Below are 22,131 nucleotides of genomic sequence, written 5' to 3' on the forward strand. Positions count from 1 at the left end.
AAATACTCTGAGAGGCCAGAGCAGTTGTGCAAGTGGTAGGGAATTTGCCTTGCATGTAATAACATTGGATGGACTGCAGTTCAATCCCTGGCATCCCATATGGTCCCCCAAGCCAGGAGCGATTTCTGAGAGCATAGCCAGGAGTGACCCCTCAGTGTCACAGGGTGTGGCCCAAAAACAAAACAAACAAAAACAAACAAAAAAACCCTCTTAAAATAATGAATATCATATCACTGATAAAAGTGCAAATTTCTGATTTTCTCACACATCCAAAATCAAAATGGCTGTTAGTGGGGCATGGGACTATCCAATTTTAATTTAATAGCTAAGCAACTATGATGCATGCTAAGATTTTAGTCAAGGCCTTCAGTATCTATAACTCTATGCATTTTCATTTGCATAACATCACCTCTATGTTGAAGAAACTAAGAACTGTTTTCCACATTCCTGAGAAAAATAGTTCCCAAATTACAGAAACAAATCTTGACTTATTTCGTTCTTTCTTTTTGTTTGTTTGTTTTTGGTTTGTTTTGTATTCAGAATACTTGCTTCTTTCATACCTTCTTTTCCTTTTTCTCATTTTTCTTCTTTTTCTTCTCTTCTGCTTTCTTTCTTTTTCTCCCTCCCTCCCTCCCTCCCTCGCTCATTCCCTTCCTTCCTTCCTTCCTTCCTTCCTTCCTTCCTTCCTTCCTTCCTTCCTTCCTTCCTTCCTTCCTTCCTTCCTTCCTTCCTTCCTTCTTTCCTTCCTTCCTTCCTTCCTTCCTCCCTCCCTCCCTCCCTCCCTTCCTCCCTCCCTCCCTCCCTCCCTCCCTCCCTTCCTTCCTTCCTTCCTTCCTTCCTTCCTTCCTTCCTTCCTTCCTTCCTTCCTTCCTTCCTTCCTTCCTTCCTTCCTTCCTGTCTCTCTTTCTTTCTTTCTTTCTTTCTTTCTTTCTTTCTTTCTTTCTTTCTTTCTTTCTTTCTTTCTTTCTTTCTTTCTTTCTTTCTTTCTTTCTTTCTTTCTTTCTTTCTTTCTTTCTTCTTTCTTTCTTCTCTTTCTTTCTTTCTTTCTTTCTCTTTCTTTCTTTCTTTCTTTCTTTCTTTCTTTCTTTCTTTCTTTCTTTCTTTCTTTCTTTCTTTCTTTCTTTCTTTCTTTCTTTCTTTCTTCTTTCTTTCTTTTTCTCTTTCTTTCTTTCTTTCTTTCTTTTCTTTTTCTTTCTTTCTTTCTTCTTTCTTTTTCCTTCTCTTTCTTTCTTTTTCTTTTTCTTCTTCTTTCTTTCTTCTTTCTTTCTTTCTTTCTTTCTTTCTTTCTTTCTTTCTTTCTTTCTTTCTTTCTTTCTTTCTTTCTTTCTTTCTTTCTTTCTTTCTTTCTTTCTTTCTTTCTTTCTTTCTTTCTTTCTTCTTTCTTCTTCCTTTCCTTCCTTCCTTCCTTCCTTCCTTCCTTCCTTCCTTCCGTCCTTCCTTCCTCCTTCCTTCCTTCCTTCCTTCCTTCCTTCCTCCTTCCTTTCTTTCTTTCTTTCTTTCTTTCTTTCTTTCTTTCTTTCTTTCTTTCTTTCTTTCTTTCTCTCTTCCTTTTCTTTCTCTCACAACTAGTAATGGTCAGGGCTTACTCCTCTTTCTACACTCAGTAATTCTTCTTGCCAATGCTCTGTGGACCATATGGGATGCTGGGGATCAAATCTGGATCTGATGAATGTAAGCCAAGTGCCCTACTTGCTCTATAATCACTCTGGCCCCTACTTCTTTATTGTTTTTAGTGTTTTTTCTACACTATCCATTTTAAAACTACAACCTAAAACTCATTCATAATACCTCTCTTATTATTTAGTTATGCCTTATAATAATAATTTCACACACATATTCTATTTATTACATTTTGTTCATTTTTTCTTTCATTCATAAGGTCAACTCAATAATTTTTCAATTGTATAAGTAACAAGATATTCACTTATTTTAGTTTTGCTCTCCCTTATTTTAACCTGTTTTCTTTTTCTATTTTTTTAACTTTAAATTTTAGGCAAAGTGGCTTGTAATATTACATTTTTATTATCTTGTCTTTTTCAATTTTTAATATATTTTTTAAAGCACCATGATTTACAAAGTTATCACATATACAATGTTTCAGCACCCATCCCACCACCAGAATAAAATTCCTTTCACTCTTATATATTGTCATTTGTTCTTGGACATTTGTGTTATTTCCAGACTTTGTTTATTATTATTAATAGTGCTGCAATGAACATAGATGATAATTTATTTTCTGAAAAGTTAGTAAAACCTATGGGTAGATACAAGAAGTTGTATTTCTGAGTCAAATGGAAGATTAATTCCTACTTTTTTGAAGAGGAGTCTATATTGTTTTCAAAAAAGCTGCACCTGTTGACATTTCCACCAGCAATATATAAGTTTTGCTTTTTGTCCACATCCATGCAACACTGATTTTTTGGTGATGTGTGCCAATCTTTCTGCTAAGATATCTCATTGTTTTGATTTGCATTACCCTGATAATAACTGAAACAATAATTTTTCATATATCTTTTGGTCTTTTGTATATATTCTTTAAAGAAGTTTATGTTCATTTCTTTCCCCTCCATATTTTATGATTATTTTTCTTATGAAGTTATACCTGTTTTCTGTATTTCTTGAATATAAAACCTTTATCAGATGAGTGCTAGGAAATTATTCTTTCCCAGTCAGTGGGGTGTCTCTTTATTCTGGTCATCTTTCATCTTTTCCTTATGCTTCTAAGTTTGACATAGTCTTATTTGTTTATTTTTGTTGTTATTGAATTGGTAGTGCTGTTATTAAATTATTGAAGATACCTCTAGATATGAAGTCATTGAGTTATTCTATCTATGTTTTCCTCAATATAATGTATGGATTTAGGTCTGATATAGAGATCTCTAATCCATTTTTATTTGCCTTTTGTGCATAGTAGTAGGAAGGAAACTAAATTCACTTTATTTTTAACATGATAAAACAGTGTTCCCTGCACCATTTGTTGAAGAGGCCTTCCTTTACTACTTTATCAAAGATTAGCTATCTGTATATCTGGAGATCTATCTGTGGACTCTCAATGATATTACATTGATCTGAAGATCTATCTTAATTTCAATTCCATACTGTTTATTATTACAATTTTATATAATTTGAATATGTGGAAATAAAAGTCTCTTATAGTTTTTATAGTATTTCTAGATATTTGGGGGTAGGGAATTATAACTTGATATTAATTTCAACAGAATTTTAGCTATATATTTAAAAATGTTTGTGGGTATTTTTTGGCCTGCATTAAATTTGTATAATATTTTTGTCAAGATTATTATTGATAATATTAACTTTTCCAACCCATGAACAGGTAATCTGATATCAGTTCATCATATTTTCTTTTATTTAACTTAATAACTATTTGCAATTTTCTCTCAACCAATTTTTAAGCTTATTCATTGGCACTTGATTTTTGAAGACACAATTGTAAAGCAGCTGATTTTAATATTTCTCTCATTTTTAATTATTTGCATATAGAAAAGTCATGCTATTCTGTGTAAAACTTTGTTGCTTGCCACTGTTGTATAGGTCTATTGTTTCTAGGAGCTTTTTTGGTAGAATTTTTAGGGATTTTTGAGTATAGTATGTTATCTATAAACAGGAAAGTTTAACTTTCTTCCATTTTGGAAGCCCTTAAGATTTTTTTTTGTCTAATTGATATGGCAAGGACTATATCCAATACTGTCTCCCCCCCAATTTATCCAAACTTCAATAAGAATCTCTATACACATGTTAACTGCTACTAAAAATCTGAAAGTCAAATGATCTATGTGAAGTATGCTGGTATTGATGGCTCACCAAAGTATTTAATGTTCTACCTACATTCATTTCATTTATTGGATGAAGCTTTTCAAAGTATCTAGGGTTAGAGCTGGAGAGCACAGCGGTAGGGTGTGTGCCTTGCACGTGGCCAACCTGAGACAGACGGTAGTTTGATTCCTGGTTTCTCATATGGTCTCCCGAGCCTGCCAGGAGTGATTTCTGAGCACAGAGCCAGGAGTAACCCCTGAGCATCACCGGGTGTGACTCAAAAAAACAAAACAAAACAAAAACCCAAAGTACACAGGGTCAACAGAGAGATAGTATAGCACGTGCCTTCTACACAAGCTGACCTAGACTCAATCTCCGACATCCCTATGGTTCCCCAGAGCACTGCTGACTGCAGAGCTGGATGTTACCCCAGAGAACAAAAAAAAAAAAAAAAAAAAGCAGGGAGAGAGATGGGGCTGGCGAGGTGGCACTAGAGGTAAGGTGTCTGCCTTGCAAGCACTAGCCAAGGAAGGACCACAGTTTGATCTCCCGGCGTCCCATATGGTCCCCCCAAGCCAGGGGCAATTCCTGAGCGCTTAGCCAGGAGTAACCCCTGAGCATCAAACAAGTGTGGCCCGAAAAAACAAACAAAAAAATGGGGGTGGGGGGGGGAAGAAAGAAAGAAAAAGATCCTTGGCATCTCATATGGTCCCCGAGCATATTAGGAGTGATTTCTGAACACAGAGCCCTGAGCACAGCCGTGCGTGTGCTCCCTCCAATTTTTTTTAAAATGGGAACTTAAGTATATTCAGGACTGAAGAAAGCTCAAAGGGTTGAGGTACATGGAGATGCATGTCTGATCACCAGCACCATAAACAGTCCCCTAAGCACTAAATGAGTGACCTAGAGATTGCAAAATACCAATCTGAAAATTGCCCTGTGAACTGCTGCTAGGTGTGATCCTCAATCAGTACCCCCACAAAAAAACATTGAAAAAAAAAAAAAAACAACCTAAAAAGTATATTGAAGTCATTCTAGTTTAAGTTACACAGATTTCTTCTTAGTTATGATAATTTAATTAGGAAAGAGGTCCCTGCTCTACATAACCAACCCAGGTGGACCCCTGGTACCCCATACGGTCCCCCATGTCGAGAGATGACCTTTCACCTCTAGCTAGGTGTGCCCTCCCCCAAAAAATGTACAAGTAAAAAATGCAGGGCCAGGACAGCCTCATGGAGGAGACCTTGGGTTCCATCCTCAATAGCTCATGAACACCACATTTTCCCAGCAAGGTACCCCCAAAAGAAAAAGAATGACATTATGGAATCTATAGATAACTAAAATATTGTCAGCTGTCTGTCTTTTGGAGTAGAGCTTTCCAAGCTCCTGTATAATTATTCTAAAATTCCTATTAAAACAGAATAGCACAGGAATAAGGATTATGGCTAATTGGATTTTTGCGTCATTATTTTCCATGTTGAACTCAGGAAGCTGTAGATAGTACTTGCAGTAACAACGGGTACATTGAAAGGCCTTTGTTCTTGTACTAGTCTCTGCTTCCTTCGGCTGTGTTTCTCCCAAGTATAACTAGCGCAGGTATCTTCTTCCGAGCTACAGTATCCTCTCCTTGAGGTTTTTCTGCACAGTCAACAGTGTTCGCAACTCCCTCTGCCTCCAGACAGCTCTGAACCCAGACTTCTCATATTTCCAGTCTTGTTCCTGCTGCGGAGATGAATAATCCAATTGAAGAGAGGGCTTGGTATTAGAGTCCAGAATCAAAGTTCTAAGGTTCTTGATTAAACTTTTTACAAAAACTGTAGTGGCATCAGGATCCTGGAAAGGTCCTGCAGACGACCCATGAGAGAGTAGGCATTGACTTTACGGGAAATTTCCAGAGAGTCACAGCTCAGAAGAAGCCTGGCCTGTAAATTTGGGTTGCAAGCCAATAGCTACCTAAATAACTGGGAGGAGAGCAAGACTGAGTGCTCCAATACTGTCTTAACAGTAGTGGAAGAGTATGAAACAATGTCTTATGCCTCATCTTAGAAAGAAGAATTTCGTTTTTTACCATTGAGTATTATGTTTACTTTTCACTTATAATAAAAAGACGATGTTGAAGAAAGTTCCTTCAACCCCTATTTATTGAGATCTTGTATCATGAAAGGCTGTTGGATTTTGTTAAATGCTTTATCTGCATTCATTAATATTATCTTATGGCTCTTATTGTTTTGCATGATATGGTGTTATGTTGACGAACTTACTGATATTGAATCATACTTAGTCATACTTAGCCATGGTGTGTGATCTTCTTGATGTATTCTTGGAATTGGCTTGCTTTTATATTGTGGGGATGTTTAATAGCATTTGTTTTTATCAGAGATTTAGAGCTACAGTTCTTCTTTATTTTGATCTCCACCCCCCCTGCTCTTGGTATATTGACAGTTGCCTTGTAGAAACTGGGATAATGAGCATTTATTTTTCTTTCTGAAAGAACCTAAAAAGATTTGAATTAGTTTTTATTTTTTCTTAAATTTATTATTTGAATGCCATCTGCAAATATTGAGAGTTTGACTATAATTCCAAACTAGATGTCATTAATATCTCTATCTTGTCTAAGTGCTATGACACAGACTTCCAATACTATAGTGAATAGTAGTAAGGGTAGTGGCAGATCTTGTCCTGTGATATGCTTAATAGGTTTAGACGATTCACCAATAAATTCATCTGGCATAGGATTTTATTTGGGGGAGTCTTAATTATCATTCAGATTTCTTTGAAGTAAATATACTTTTCAGCTGTTTCTTCTTTATTCAACATTGAAATATTATAGGAGTCCAAAATGTATCCACTTCTAAATACTCCAGTTTTGCATACAGGTGTTTTGAAATAACATCTGATAATCCATTAAATTTCTGTGGTATCTTAATCTATTAGCAGAGCGAGTCTTCTAAACTCTAAATGTGATCATAACATTTATTTCTTTTGTTTGTTTGTTTGTTTGTTTGTTTGTTTTTTTGCCACACCTGGCTGTCTCTGCACTCAGGAATTACTCTTAGTGGTGCTTAGGGGACCATATTGGATTCTGGGGATCAAAACCGTCTTGGTCAAGTGCAAGGTAAATCTGTATTATCTCCTCAACCCTATTCCTTTTTCTCTTTTTCTTTCTTCTTTCTTTCTTTCTTTTCTTTCTTTCTTTCTTTCTTTCTTTCTTTCTTTCTTTCTTTCTTTCTTTCTTTCTTTCTTTCTTTCTTTCTTTCTTTCTTTCTGCTTTATTTCTTTCTTTCTTTTCTTATCTTTCTTTTCTTTCATTTCTTTCTTCTTTCTTTCTTTCTTTCTTTTCTTTCTTTCTTTCTTTCTTTCTTTCTTTCTTTCTTCTTTCTTTCTTTCTTATCTCTTTCTCTTCTTTCTTTCTCTTTCTTTCTCTTTCTTTTCTTTCTTTCTTTCTTCTTCTTCTCTTTTCTTTCTTTCTTCTTTTCTTTATTTCTTTCTTTTCTTTTCTTTCTTTCTTTCTTTTATTTCTTTCTTTCTCTTTCTTTCTTTCTTTCTTTCTTTCTTTCTTTCTTTCTTTCTTTCTTTCTTTCTTTCTTTCTTTCTTTCTTTTCTTTCTTTCTTTCTCTTCTTTTCTTTCTTTCTTTCTCTTTTTTCTTTCTTTTCTTTTCTTTCTTCTTTCTTTCTCTCTTTCATTCTTTTCTTTCTTTCTTCTCTTTCTTTCTTTCTTTCCTTCTTTCTTTCTTTCCTTTCTTTCTTTCCTCTTCTTTCTTTTTTCTTTCTTTCTTTCTTTCTTTCGTTTTTCTTTTTTTTTCTTTCTTTCTTTCTTTCTTTCTTTCTTTCTTTCTTTCTTTCTTTCTTTCTTTCTTTCTCTTTCTTTCTTTCTTTATCTCTTTCTCTTTCTTTCATTCTTTTTCTTTCTCTTTATATCTAGTTTTCTTTTTCTTTCTTTCCTTTCTCTTTCATATATATGTATATATGTGTATATATATGTATATATGTGTATATATAATTACTCCTGGCTTGGGAGACCATATAGGATGCTGGGGGATCGAACTGCTGTCTGTCTAGGTCAGCCTGCATGCAAGGCAAATGCCCTACTGCTGCACCACTGCTCCAGTCCCATCTTTCTTATATCATTTTAACCAATCACTTAGTGTTACTCTATGATCTCTAGTCAAAAGTCCACAACTTGTGAAATATGTGTATAATGCTTGCCTTGCATATATGAAACTCTGAGTTAAATCCCTAGAGCCAACATAAAAAAATAAAGATGGAAGACAGGCCAGAGAAATAGTAAATAGTACAAGGGTTAAGGTACCTGACTTGTCTGCAGCTTAACCAGTTTGATCCTCAGTACCACATATAGCTCCTACCATCTCCAGTAATGATATTTGAACACCTATCAAACGTAAGCCTTTGGGGCAGAGCAGTAGGGCATTTGCCTTGTACTTGGCCAATCCAGGATAGACTTTGGTTAGATCCCCTGAGTCCCATATGGTCCCCCATATTTCTGAGTCATAGCCAGGAGTAACCCACAGCATTAGAAATAATGAACTTTTACCAAAGCAATTGTGAATAACTTCTAAACATTATATATAGTGTGTGTTGGGTGACTGCATGAAGCTTTTCTGTGGAAATAATTAAATTCAAATTTAAATATTCTAATGATTCTTGCTTATAATATTTTTCTCATCACTATTAATTTATTAATCACTTAGAATACCAGAGGGAGGATGAAAGGCAGAAAGAAAAAAGGTAGACTCTTGGTTTGGATTGGTGTATCAGTGTGTTGTACACATATAATTATAATTATTATAAATTCATATCTAAGTATGTCTAGATAAATATGTTATTCTATACATTTTATATTAATACTAAAATTCAAATACTTTATTTTAATATAAATGTAATGGAGATGATCTTTGCATATATTGCTGATAAGTGTGAAAATGCAACCATTATTTAAAAGATACGTTCTACAAGATATAAAGAACTTTTATAGCTTCAATTTTTAAAATCCTTTGACATATCTTATGAAAATAATCCAAATAATTAAAAATATAAATGACTATAGTGAAATGACTAATTATATCATAAAGCAGTTTTTAAATAGAATTTAAATAGTTCCTTAAAAAATGAACTGATAAAAACCATATGTTAGTCATATAGTAGGAAAGTGTTTATAAGCTGAGTGGGAAAAAAAGCTAAGAATATGAAAGTATGACTATGCAATAATTGTAATTTAGAAATTATGTGTGCATGTAGGCAATGACTATAAAAGAAATACAAGAAATCAGTTTGATGAAGAAGGATAAATATGATCTGTAGGTAAATTCCTGATTTTATTTAGAATGTGATTACTGTTTTTCAACTAAAGCAAAAATAAAGTAAATTGATGGGAACAATTTTTCTTATTTTTATGACAAATAAGGATGTATCTGAGCTCTTTAGCAGACCTAAATCTTAAGAGAATGTTGATTGTATTTATAAGTACTTTAAGAGCCTACCTTCCTCTTCATCCTAGAAAATATATTTCAGATTCTACAATTACCCCAACAGAATGTCAATTGTACCACTGGAATGTCTCATATCAAAAGTTGATGGAACTTGGAAATTTGCTGCATTCAACCCACAAAGTTAACTGCACCCTTGGTGCAGCCAAAAAACTCAGTCTGGAATTGATTGCTATCATTCTCTCCCAGAGCACAATTAAATTGAATGCTTTTTGAGAATTCCTCTTTGGGATTCGCTGAAATGTGCTGGGTGGGTGGCTTGTGCCCCTAGTTGGACCAGAACTTGAAGAAGAAATATCTAGGGCTCATCAAGCAGAAGGATCTTTTGGAAGGAAATCTATTCTTAGACATGCTCTGGTAAGAGTTGAAATTGAGAACTAGGAAAACATGATAAAGAGAAGGAGCTAGAAGTAATCATTTGGACATCTACCACTAAAAGCCAAGATAGTCGAAACATACACTCAGCAGAAAGTGAGATTATCAAAGCATGCATGTGAAGATATTTCTTTTATTTAGGTATGGGCCACAGTAGCCTTAAACTCTTAAAGACTGTAAATCTGCCTGTACTAGTTAATAGAAGCTAATTCTTCAGTTCTCTGGCCTCTGAGTTATATATATGCTTGTAGATTATATTTGCTTTATTTATTTTAGAATTGCCTTCACTAGTAACAATTTAGTGTCTTTCCTTCTTTAATAAATAACTTTTAATAAAATAGTGGTGTCAAGACTGTTGCTTTATTTTTTGTAGTTACTTTGATGACATCATCTATTGTTTTACTCAATGTCTATGTAATTCTTATAATTGACCTTATAATTTTTATAATTATTTAATAAATGCTTTCAGAATTATTTTAGGTTGCAGTGACAGAAAAATCATCTTTTTTATTTAAACAGTGTGATTTACAAAGTTGTTTATAATGTAGTTGTTTGGGCATTAAATTTTTTTTTTTTTTGGTTTTTGGGCCACACCCAGTAACGCTCAGGGGTTACTCCTGGCTATGTGCTCAGAAGTCGCTCCTGGCTTGGGGGGACCATATGGGACGCCGGGGGATTGAACCGCGGTCCGTCCGAGGCTAGCGTAGGCAAGGCAGGCACCTTACCTTTAGCGCCACCGCCCGGCCCCGGGCATTAAATTTTTTAACACCAATTAAATTTTTTAACACCAATCCCACCACCAGTGTTATACTACCTCCAACATTATCCCTAGTTTCCCACCCACCCCAAGGAAAAATAATTATTCTATATAGCTTGTTATGATTACATTGTAATAAAGCTATTGAAAATATTTTGGTAAAAATTGTTGTAAAAATTATTAATCTCACAATGTTACAGTTTTCTGTGTTATTTTTTGTTGTTGTTGTTGTTGTTTTTTGTGCTTACTTGGCTTCTCTGTTACTTTTCACTTAATCTGGGTTGTCAGTTCTGAAGAATTTGGAGGTGTTGGAATGTGTGCTAGGAATTCCCAAGATCTGTAGAGCTGAGCAATAGGCTTACATGACTGCTGCTGTAGGATGTGTGTTTGGATTCTGGGACTTCTGCAAGTACAGTTCAAAGTGGAGGAAGGCTGCCTTCCTCCACTCCAAGAAAATTCTAGAGTTTCAGCCCCCAAACTGAAATACCTAGAGTTTTTATTGTCTTGGTATCTCTGGAATGTGGATGTGGCTGCTGGGGCTTTAGTAAGGTGAAGACTCAGCCCATGGGAGTTTTCTAGATTTTTCAGATGTTGACCAGTGTAAACCTGAATTGTATGGGTTTGGCTTACCTGTCTCCTGAGAATAGTCAAAAGTTTGTGGAGCTGAGCCAATGAAGTTACATGGAGGCAGCTATGGGTTGTGGATGTGGCTGCTGGAGTTTCAGAAAGTACAGGAGGCCAGAAGAGGTTACCCTCCCACTCCAAAAATACCCCCCAAATAGTCTTTTTTTCTTCTAATGACTCTTGGTTTCCCTAATTACTCTGGTTAGAACATGAAACTATAGGTGTACTTGTTTTTGTTTTTAGTTTCAGTAAGTTCCTGGCTAAATGTGACACTTAAATAGATACTACTTTTCTTTTAATTATGCTATACATAACCATCTTTCTGCTTTAAAAATGTGTTATTTTAAAAAAATATATATAACCCCAATTTACTTTGTTCTTTATTGAGTTTTACAGTTTTACATTCAAATTTACAAGGAAAAGAGATAATCTTTAAATAATTTGTAAATAGAAAAAATAGAATGTGAGGTATCACTTAAGTTATAGTTTAATAACTTGGTATTATTTGTAATCTTAGATGTTGGTTATATTGATAATCCTGATTAAGATTCAATATGCTCATTTGCAAAGTATAGATAATGGTTTTATAAAAATGTTTCACACCCACTTTTATTCACTGTAGCCTAAAGAAAGATGGAGGATTTCAGAACACAAATTCTTTGCTTCAAACCTCAATTCTTGTCCTTTATAAATAATATTAATAATAATAATAGAGACCCCACAGGTCTCTATTAATTCACTGTAAAGTGAGATTACTAATAGGACCATTGTAGAGAGTCAATAAAAGAAGGCATGCAATTTACTCAATTGAGGACAAAATGAATAATATTTGCTCAATAAAACTTAGCTTCCTTGATCTATTTTATTCGCTCTAAAGGCTTTTCTTATTACCTTGTGTTAGAATACTAACGCTTTTATTTGGAGGGGTTATTCCTAAGAAGTATAAAGGACTCACTCCCTAATATTTTTTTTATTGTGAGCAAACTGAATTAAAAATCTTTCACAGTAATATTTAAGGCACATAGTAATAACGAATGAGGGGCATTCCCAACACCAGTGTTGTCCTCCCTCCACCCCTGTTCCCAGCATGCATCTCACTTCCCCCTCCTCTATCCCTGTAATGCTAGTGCAACTGTTACCCCTTGTACAGTTTGATGTAGATTGGGTATCATTTCTGTTGCTGTTGACTTTGGATTTCGTATTCAAGTCTGATCATTTTTATTTTCACCAAATGAACATACGACTGGTCCTGGTACCATCCATTTTCCTCTCTCCACTTAAGATGCTGATCAAGGTAATTCTAGTAATGTGGCTCTATTGGAGACATAAGAAAGGATATGGGAGGAGTCTGTCTCCATGCTGTAAGTATCCATTTGGAAGAAGAAAGGGGAAAGAAGAAAAAAGTAACAAAACAATACTAGACAAGGCAAAAACAACAACAACAAAAAAAAACACAAGAAAACAATAAGGGAGTAACAACAGAAGTACAAAAAGAATTAACAAAAAGAATAAACCAAAAACCAAAACGATCAGGTACAGGAAACAAACAAACCAAAAAAAAAAAAAAAAAAAAAAAGAAAAAGCTCAAAAACTCAAACACAAAAACAAAAACACAAAAACAAAAGCAAAAACGAGAAAAAAAAAAACCAGAACAGCAACTCTTAAAGTAGGGTTGTTGTTGTATATGTAAACATTTCAATGGGATTATTATGTTACTGACCCTACCCTGATTGGTGATTGTGCCCTACCCTAGGGTGTGACCTGGCATTCTGCTCCCATCCTAGGGTGGTACCACCATTCGGTGGTACCTGATCCCACCATGAGGTGGTACCTGATTCTGGGGAATAAAAGCAAGGGTCTGTGGAAGGAGAGGGGCTTATTCCTGGGGCTGATTCTGTTGCCTTTTGGCTTCAGCCTCTTCTACGGAATATAAGCTATTTTCTTCAGAAACCTGACTGCCTGTTAGCTGTCTTCCCACCGCATTCACCACAGAATCGCTGGCTGAACAGGGTAACAGGCGCGTGGTCCAAGCTGGAGGAGAAAAGCCTCATCGTCCATCTCTCCATCAGTCAACCCCATCAAGGGCAGTATTGCAACAACAGTATTGCACAGTAAATATTGGGGATATTAGAACGGGAATTCCCTTGGCCTAAGAGATACAGGGTTTCTCTGCCCTTGAAGCATACTGCCATAGGAAAAACTACAGGCTCCATACTCACTCTTTTACACACCCCAAGGTCTTTTTATGGTGCCAAAGACTTTCCGCTCAGATGTAGGTGATGACATCCTGCCTCTGTAGCTGAAGATCTTGCTATTTGAGTAGGTCATGTGGTGAAGGCTAGGAGAGAGGTTTTTTCTTTTTACGGTTCTAGGATTTCTGTTCCATTGTTGTTGTAATCAATCTTCTGTAATTAGTGGACATGGTTTTTGCTCAAATCCTAGGTCAGAGCTTAGGGATATAGTCTTTAAGCATGGTTCCATATGTTCTGCTTAGTTGCAGTTGTTAAAGTCAGACTTCTGGGATTAGAGAACTTGGTTTTTGTACGAATCCAAAGCTGAGGCCTCGTCTAGGAACTTCCTCAATGGTCCCTTGTTAGGTTCTTTCCAGTCTGTTTGTCAAGGTCAGTCTTCTGTAAATAACAATTTTGGTTTTTGCTTAGGGAAAAGGATGACATGTCTCCCAATTGTATCAGACTGCTAGATGATGAGATAGGGCAGCCCTCTCATTGCTCAAGTTGTTGCTATTTCCTCATGTCAGGATGTCATAGTAAAACTGGTGCAAGTTGGTGCCAGGGCAGCGTTTGGAATTTCCCCAGGTGGAGTCTAGTTCCTGGTGCTGTTGCTGGGAACTGTGTCAGTTTCACATCTGGGATCTGGGGTTCTTGGTTGGATGGTTTCTGACTGATCACCTGGAGTCCAAGTTGGGTCCACATGACATATGTTCAGGGTGGGTCACTCCCTAATATTCTTGATTCACAAAAACAGACTGTTGAATGCAGGAGGATACAGTGCTGCTCAAACTCTGAAGTGCTGGACCCCTATCCCCTATAATTTCACCAAGTAAAACTAACCCAACTATTATTTCCCAGCCCCAGAATGCTAACATCTTTAATCTAGCAACTAATTAGAATTGCTCCTTAAGTATTTCATCAAACCATTTAATTTATAACTCTTTTTTTTTTGTTTGTTTTTTGGAGGGGCACACCCGGCGATGCTCAGGGATTACTTCTGGCTATGCGCTCAGAGATCTCTCCTGACTTGGGGGACCATATGGGACAGCGCGTGCATAAAGCAGATACCTTATGCCCTGCGCCACCCCTCCGGCCCCTATAACTCTTTTTTAAACAAAAGTTTAAGCCTTATTCATGCATTTATTCTCTCAACCAATTATTTAATAGCCACAGTTTCTTATAGTTTGTGAAAAAGGTTATTATATAGGAGTATATGATAATTACATATATTATACATATATAATGGATTGGTATTCATTCATAAAAAAAGAAAACTTTGTCATGGTGAAAATATAGAAGTCATTGAAGATATGTAAAGTAAAATAAATGAAATATAAACAACTACCATGTAATCTCATATGTAAAATACAAAAGAAAAACAAATTAAGCTAAGATATAAAAAAGATTGGTCATTGTGAGGTGTGCCAAATTGGTAATGGGGCCAAAATATACAAATTTTTACTTATAAAATAGATACATTCTGGGGATATAGATATAGTGACTCCAGTTTAATGAAATCATATATTGTATTTGAAAGTTGCAGAGAAAAATCTTAAATGTTCTCAATAAGAAAAAATGTAATTATATGTGATGATAAATGTTAACTGGGCTTGTGTTGTTCATGCCACAATACATACAAATGTCAACTAATAATCTCTACAACAAAAGTAATATAAATTATATGTTAATTATACCTCAGGTAATATTGATCACAAGAACACATACCTATTTATATAAAAGTAACCAAATGCTATGACCTAAGGGCCAGTCTTCCTGTCACCTATTATATGTCCTGAATGAATGTATAGTTTAAGCATCATAGTTTAATCTTGTGACTCAAAGCAATGGGATAGAATAAGAGAATAAATTATGTTATGATATGATTATTATAATAGTTCACATAAGATAAAACCATTATATTCTATAAGGAAGAGACTGTAGCACATAGAAGAAAATACATGTATGGTGTAAATGTGTATGAGAGGAGAGTGATTCCAGAAGTAGACTCAGAATTCAGTGGTTGCCTTTTCAGGTAAATAGAATAGGAAAAATGGTTAAATGTAAAAATTATATTTTTAGTGTTAGTGGCTTTAGTGGTATGTAGTTGCCATTAATAAGCATTGGGGTTACAAATTGGAAGATGCTTGTGCAAAAAGATGAGTTGAGTTCTATGTTTGATTTGAAGTGTTGGTGGAACATTCAAAGAGAGTAGTACTAGCAAGAAATATGATACAATATCCCAAGAGACAAGAATGTTGTCAGAATTGTTCCTAGACAATGTGGAGAAAGAATTTCAAGTAGAAAAAATTTATGTACAAAAGCTGAAGGTTAAAAGTACTGCCAACTTTTAACGTTGTAAAAATAGTGTGATCAAAACAATTTACGAGACAGGGGGAAGGATAAGAGTTGAGATTGTATTTGTATTATAGATTTATGTCAGAAATAAACTTGTGTGAAAAAACAAGGGGTTCAAGAATCTTCTAGGTTATAGAGAACCACATATATAACATATATAACATATATACATAGTTAGATTAGAAAAAATATGATGAAAAAAACCACATATATAACATATATACATAGTTAGATTAGAAAAAATATGATGAAAAAAACCTATCATTTGAATTCAAATGTAAATTGTGGACCAGAGCAATAGTATAGCAGATAGGGTTCTTACCTTGCATGTGGCCAACACAAGTTTTATCCTTGGCACCCTATATAGTTCCCAGAGCCTACCAGGAGTGATCCCATAATGCAGAACCAGGAGTAAGACCTGGAAACCACCAAGTGCACCCCAATTATCCAAAACCAAAAACAAAAAACAGAAGCAAATTGCTGAACCCCCAAATTTGAGTTCAAATGTGGTCTTTTTCTGGATTCAGATACTTTTAATTCAATCAAAGCATGCTCTTCAGTTTTTAAACCTACAGAAGGTTTCTGCTTTAGAGTAAAAGGAAGAAAAATCTTTTATTTATGTACTTTACTCCTTGACCTTGTAAAAGCAAAAAAGCAAGAAGATGACATTGCTTACTCCCAGAAACCCAAGTCTCTTTTTCTGAAAGAATGGAGTCATTTCTTAGAATCTTTTGAAAGAGATTCTATAGTAGATGAGAGATGTTGCCAACAGAGTTAAGTCTCTCCCTGCCCTGTGTTTTTTAATTTTTCAGGATGAAGAACAGAAGATTTCTATGAGAAGAAAGTTCATGGATTACTTGTCCAATGAGAATTCTCTGGCACAATTCTGGAGTTCCCATATTCTAGGAACACCCCGGTGATGCTACATGGTCATAAGTAATCTAATTATTCTCTAATGAGAACAGCATAACATTGACATCTTCTACCTCTGACCCACACATGAATGTGTTACCAACCAAAAGGAAACTGGGGATCTTAATACAGGAGGAAATCTATTATCAGGCCAATGTGTCCAGTACTGCAGTACTATGAATGCCTTATTGGCATTCCTATTCACGTCCCACCCCAGCGTAATTAATCACTGGTGCTTTTACTATCCCAGGCTACAAAGTTATGTCTCAAAATCTTTTCAAGTTTCTTCCAAGCTTCTTGCCTTGGCATCTTCCCAAACTGCTTCTTGAAGAACAGCAAGCTGGTATTTGGAGCATATGGCGATGGCCTGTTTGTGTGTTCATTAAATCAAGATACCAATGAAAAGAAAAGCAGAAAGCTTTCTATCCTTTAAATGAAATTGTCAACCCAGATATCTCCTGCCTTCCCCAAATCCTAGCCTGAAATGCCTGGCAAGTGGGTCTGTGTTACAATGACAAATTAATTCACATCAGGCTTTGATCATGGCCTGAAAAGTTTTCTGACATCAATTTTCAGGAGTTGCATTTAGAAAATCAGAAATCACTTTAGTGTTTCCAATTCTTACCAGTCACAGCAGAGAACTCTCATCCTCTCTAGGATGTCAGCTTCTAAGATGAGGATGGGAGGAGAAATTTTAGGGCTGTGACAAGTGTGCAATAGAAGGCTATGTTGGGGGCTGTTCAGCATGCATGGTCAAAACCCAACAGAAGAGGGCTGTCTTGCTGACTAGAGACCTGTGCACAACAGTGTTGTAGCTGCCTCTCTCTCCCCCTCATTTTCTCTTGCTCCTTCCTCCTGCCATGTAACGTGTCAAAAGCAAATGAAAATTGAGAGGATTCGGCTGAAAATAGAATTGAATTCTATTAGTCCGCCTAATAGTGAAGGTACATTTGGAAATACAGTGCAGTATAGCTAATGTTTACCACTTGACTACTCATGCCCCAGGCTCAAAATGCATAATGATGCAAATTAAAACCCAGCAAATGGAGGAGCTGGAATCTCAAAGATAACCATACCTAACGCAGGGTATGACAGAACATCTGCTCTTTAATTAATCTTACGTAAAGACTGAAGCACAGCATTAAGATGCACAGTGTTTGTGACAACTGTTTTTTGTGCTTAACATGCTCCTGGACTCCCTCATGTAATTGTTGCTGCTTTGTAACTTACACAAAGCCCAGCTGAACAACCCCCATCAGCCAGAAAGGAAATATGGGCAGGAAGGATATTGAAAAGAGAATATGATGATTTCAGAATATAAATCAGACCAAGCACTAGTTGCAACTTTCATTCCCTTACTTGTGGGTTGACTAGACTAAAAAGTTCATCAGAATATTACATTTTAAAAACAGAGAAAATATATATATTACATATATATGCATATATGCATTATGCACATAGCCACACATATGTGTTGTATATATTGCTATTTTATGCTTTGTAAATAACTCTTTTTCTTCTGTAAGTTGTTTGAATTCTTCCACAATGTTCTTATCTGTAATTTTAGTAAGTTGCTTTAACAGCATTGTTCCTCAGATTCTTTCTCTATGCAAAAGGCCTACAAACACTTCAACTTTTAGAAGATTGTTGTAACCTTCTAAAAGGTTTACATTATCACCTGAATTGCTATATATAGTACATTCACCAGGTGCTAGATGTATATATTTTATGCCAAAGGTAATATATATTTAATCCTCATGACCACTCTGTGAAAATGGTTGTTGGTTCCCCACTTTATAGATTAAGTTGGGGTCAGAAAGTAATTCAGGTAACCAGTTGAACTCAAAAACATCATTCAGGTAACCAAAACTGTACATTCAGAGAGCAACCACATAAGCATCTAGTCCCAAATTATATGACTTTAAATTTTGTACCTTAACTTTCATTTTATTTTAAAACTGAGGTGTTGCGTAATTGTAAAAATGAAGGTGTAAAACGAGGAAAACAGTTTTAAATTCATGGCAATATTGTGTTTGTTCAAATCAGTCCCACCCAATCAAGCATGCTCAGCTCTGAAAGAAAATGGAGGTTATCTCAAATGTCAAAACACTTCCCTGTGAATATTACTATTTTGGACACTAGCCATTTTACAAATTTCAATATTCATGTTTGCTCCACTGCTGTTTGGTATTCCTGTGGTATTTATTCACCAGGCATGAGGGTAATATTATGGAAACGATGAGGCATCAAGATCTTAATTTTGCTCTGACATGGAATCTATTCCTATTTCATATCCAGGTTGGCTGTTATTTTTCAGCAGATGCTTTAACGTTCATACATATAAAATCCACACAGTGTAGAATTAAGTAGAGGGGGGAAAGGGGAAAGGAACAAAAAAAAAAAAAAAAGGAAAGAGAGAAGTGAGATGCTTATGTTTTTTTGACACCGAGATGGAATCTTAAAGTGTATTTCAATGCACTGACAACTAATTCTCCTGTTTGCTGGGTGAGCTTCATTTAGTGGCGTTATTTCCCCATGGATATTAAGAGTCTTCCTGAGATGAGCACAGGAAGCTAGTGGCAAACAAACAAAGAGAAGATGGTAATGCTTATTCCCAGCCACCTTGTTCCTTCCACTGGAGGGGGCTCTCTCAACCCCTTCTCTTAGAATGTGAAAACAAACCAGATGGGTGTGCTATCTCCATCTTTTGGCCTTTAGCAGAGTCTCTGGAACAAAGAAGGGCAGCAGGGCTTCTTGAAGACTTGCTTGGAGAGGGAGTGAGAGAGGCTGGATGGAATCTTGAATAAAAATGATAGGTTATGCTTTAAGCTGAATAAAAAGAAGCTATCTGAAGAATATAGAGAAGTGGCATGCATGCTGCCTCTGAAAAGATTCATTTTTACTTGTCTATCTATGTAGAAAGGAAGAAGGTAGATAAATGGAAAGGAAAGTGCCATATCTGTAATGTTCACTCTGGCAAAGGGTTTGCAAACAATATAAAAATAGTGGTTCTTCCAAAATGAAGGCTTTTTTTCGAATGTATCCAAATCTCTCCCCATTTTTTGCACACCCCCAATACTCAAAGCTAGCAGAGTCACTATAGGAAAAAACAGCGATCTTTTGTATGCTGTTATAATTAACCAGGACCATTTCATCATCAGATTATAGAATGGGATGTAGTGTTAAAAAAAGAACTAAAGGAAGAAACCAGGAGAAATGACTATTTTAATTGCATGTTTATTCTCTCTTCGCTTCCCAAATTGGTTTCGTTTCCTCTGAGTGGGGTAAGTGCCAGGGTATTCATATGAACAGGGGGCCAGGGTGCATTCCAACATTTACCAGCATTTGAATTACCTCTGGACGGTTTGGCGGCCTCTAAATTTATACCCTTGAAGGCACAGCAACAAGCCTTCATCTCCTATGGAAGAGACTTGAAAGCATGCCAGAACAGGACCTCCGTCCTCCCTTCTTAGAGTCCTGGCACGTAGAATCACACAAGAAAACAAAAGGCATTTGTGAGGAGCCGTCCAGGAAGAAAGATTAACAATATAAACCGAGGGGGGAAAGAGAAAGAAAAGAAAAAGCCCTTTAAAATGGTTTTGTGCTTATTTTAATAGAACTTGCACAGTCTCTGAATATCCTCTAATCAAAACCAAATGCTTGTTGCTGTACAGCTCTCTTTCTTTGTTCCCTGGTAATGCCCACTCTGCTTGGTTGGGGGGGTGGGGTGGGGCCAGGATCTGGCAGGCTTATCTTTCCACCAGGAATAAACAATGTCTTCAAGGTTAGGGCTTGGGACTGACTTGGAAAACCAGAGGGAAAAACACCCATTGGCAGCTGGACCTTGTTCTCTAGTCATCTCAAATGCCTGATGCAAAATGTGAAGATTTTTATTCCGTTTGATCCTAAAATATGGCAGGAACAGGACTAGAAAAATGAACTATTTCCCCCCCCCCCACCTCCATCTCTGTCTCTCATTCCCTGTCAGTCCATCTGTTCACTTCTTTCTGGGTATTATGCTCCTCTGTTCTTCCTCCTTCATTCTTTTTCCAGCTACCTCTATCCCCCTTTTCCTCTCTGACTCACTGCAGAAAATCACACCGCTTTCAACTTGATTGGCTAATGTGGCTGACCTTGACTTTTAGTGGGCTGGAAGGATTTCAGTCTTGGTTTTATCAGGATTAGCTTTTTATCTGCCCAGTAGAACCCGAGCAAGTAACTCATCTCCTTGTCTTTCACCTTAGCCTTGCTGCTTTCCCCTCTAATTTCTCAAACATCCTGGAGAAAATAAACAGGAAGATTGTGATGATTCTAGTGATATGACTTTCACTACAGGTCAGAAGGGACAAAGCTATCCTCTAGTCCCAGGCTCAGGATCAATGACTTGGGTGATGTTATTAAGGGAGTCAGCAGAGTGTTTTGTTTTTAAGGCCAGGCACTTCTTTTCAAATGCTTATGGAGTATCTTAGGCATCCTGTTCAGAGGGAATGGCAGGGAAGAAGAAGACCATGGAAACCCAAAATACATAGACTCTGCACCTTTTCATGTCGCTCTGGCTCCTAGCAGCACAAATTGACTTTGTAAGATTGGCTCTGAAAATGAATACCCAGGACATCGCTCTGTGTTACTTTCCTGTGAAATTACTTTTCTGAATGAAAATATTGAATTCCTTTGAAAGCAAGTAGTATAATATCTCTGGAAATGAAAATCCTGTGGAAATCACAAAGGAAAGAAGACTGAAGGATATGAAAGCTTTATATCTCTAAATGTTAGTCAGGCCCTGGATTTTTTTTTTCCTTGACAACAATCATAACTGCTCTTTCTGATGTTGATACACAGCACTGGAATCTCCTAGATGCTCCTATTGCAGATTTATGTTTTATCTTCAATAAACAGCCAATATCATTATCTTAATTTACTCCAGCATTTGTATGCACTTGGCACATTTTGTAGTCTACTTGCCTTGCAAGTCTGACCTGCGGAATTTTCCTTGTCTCAAGGGGAACATATTGACTTACCGCCAGGCTTCCGGCCATCACAGACAGGGCTTCTGCTGAACTGACAGATGAAGAGGGCAGAGCCTTCCAAGGGGTGGCTGGGCAATAGGACTTCTCACATGGCATCGGCTTCCTGATTGCTCACTATTATTTCTCTGGTCTTCGTGACAGGGACAGCCACCACTCCCCTTGTGACACTGGCAAGTCCACCAACTCCTAAGTAAAATTTCCTGCAAATGAAAGAGCTCTTTATAAAAATTTGCCTCCACATTTTCATTTTTTTAACCATCAATGTTACTATAGACTTAGTTCAGTGAAGCACCTTTGTTTTTATAGCTGAGTTATGCTTGGTGTCTTATATGCCTTGTTGTGATTACTTTTAAGGAGCCAGGTGTCAATTGTCAACTGAAGAAATTATAAAGTGTCTTTCTCAGTATCTTTTAAGATCAGTATTTTTCTTCCAAAAAGGCAGGAAAGAGAGGAGCAATCATTAAAGGGGGGATCTGGTTGTCTAATCAAGATAAAGGGATTCCTAAAGTGTATTATCTTTCTGTGAAAAACCCAGGGGCCTCTGCCTAGATGGAATTGCAGTCTTGCCTGGT

The sequence above is a fragment of the Suncus etruscus genome, chromosome 1 (genome assembly GCF_024139225.1).
Source record: "Suncus etruscus isolate mSunEtr1 chromosome 1, mSunEtr1.pri.cur, whole genome shotgun sequence".
NCBI lineage: Eukaryota > Metazoa > Chordata > Mammalia > Eulipotyphla > Soricidae > Suncus > Suncus etruscus.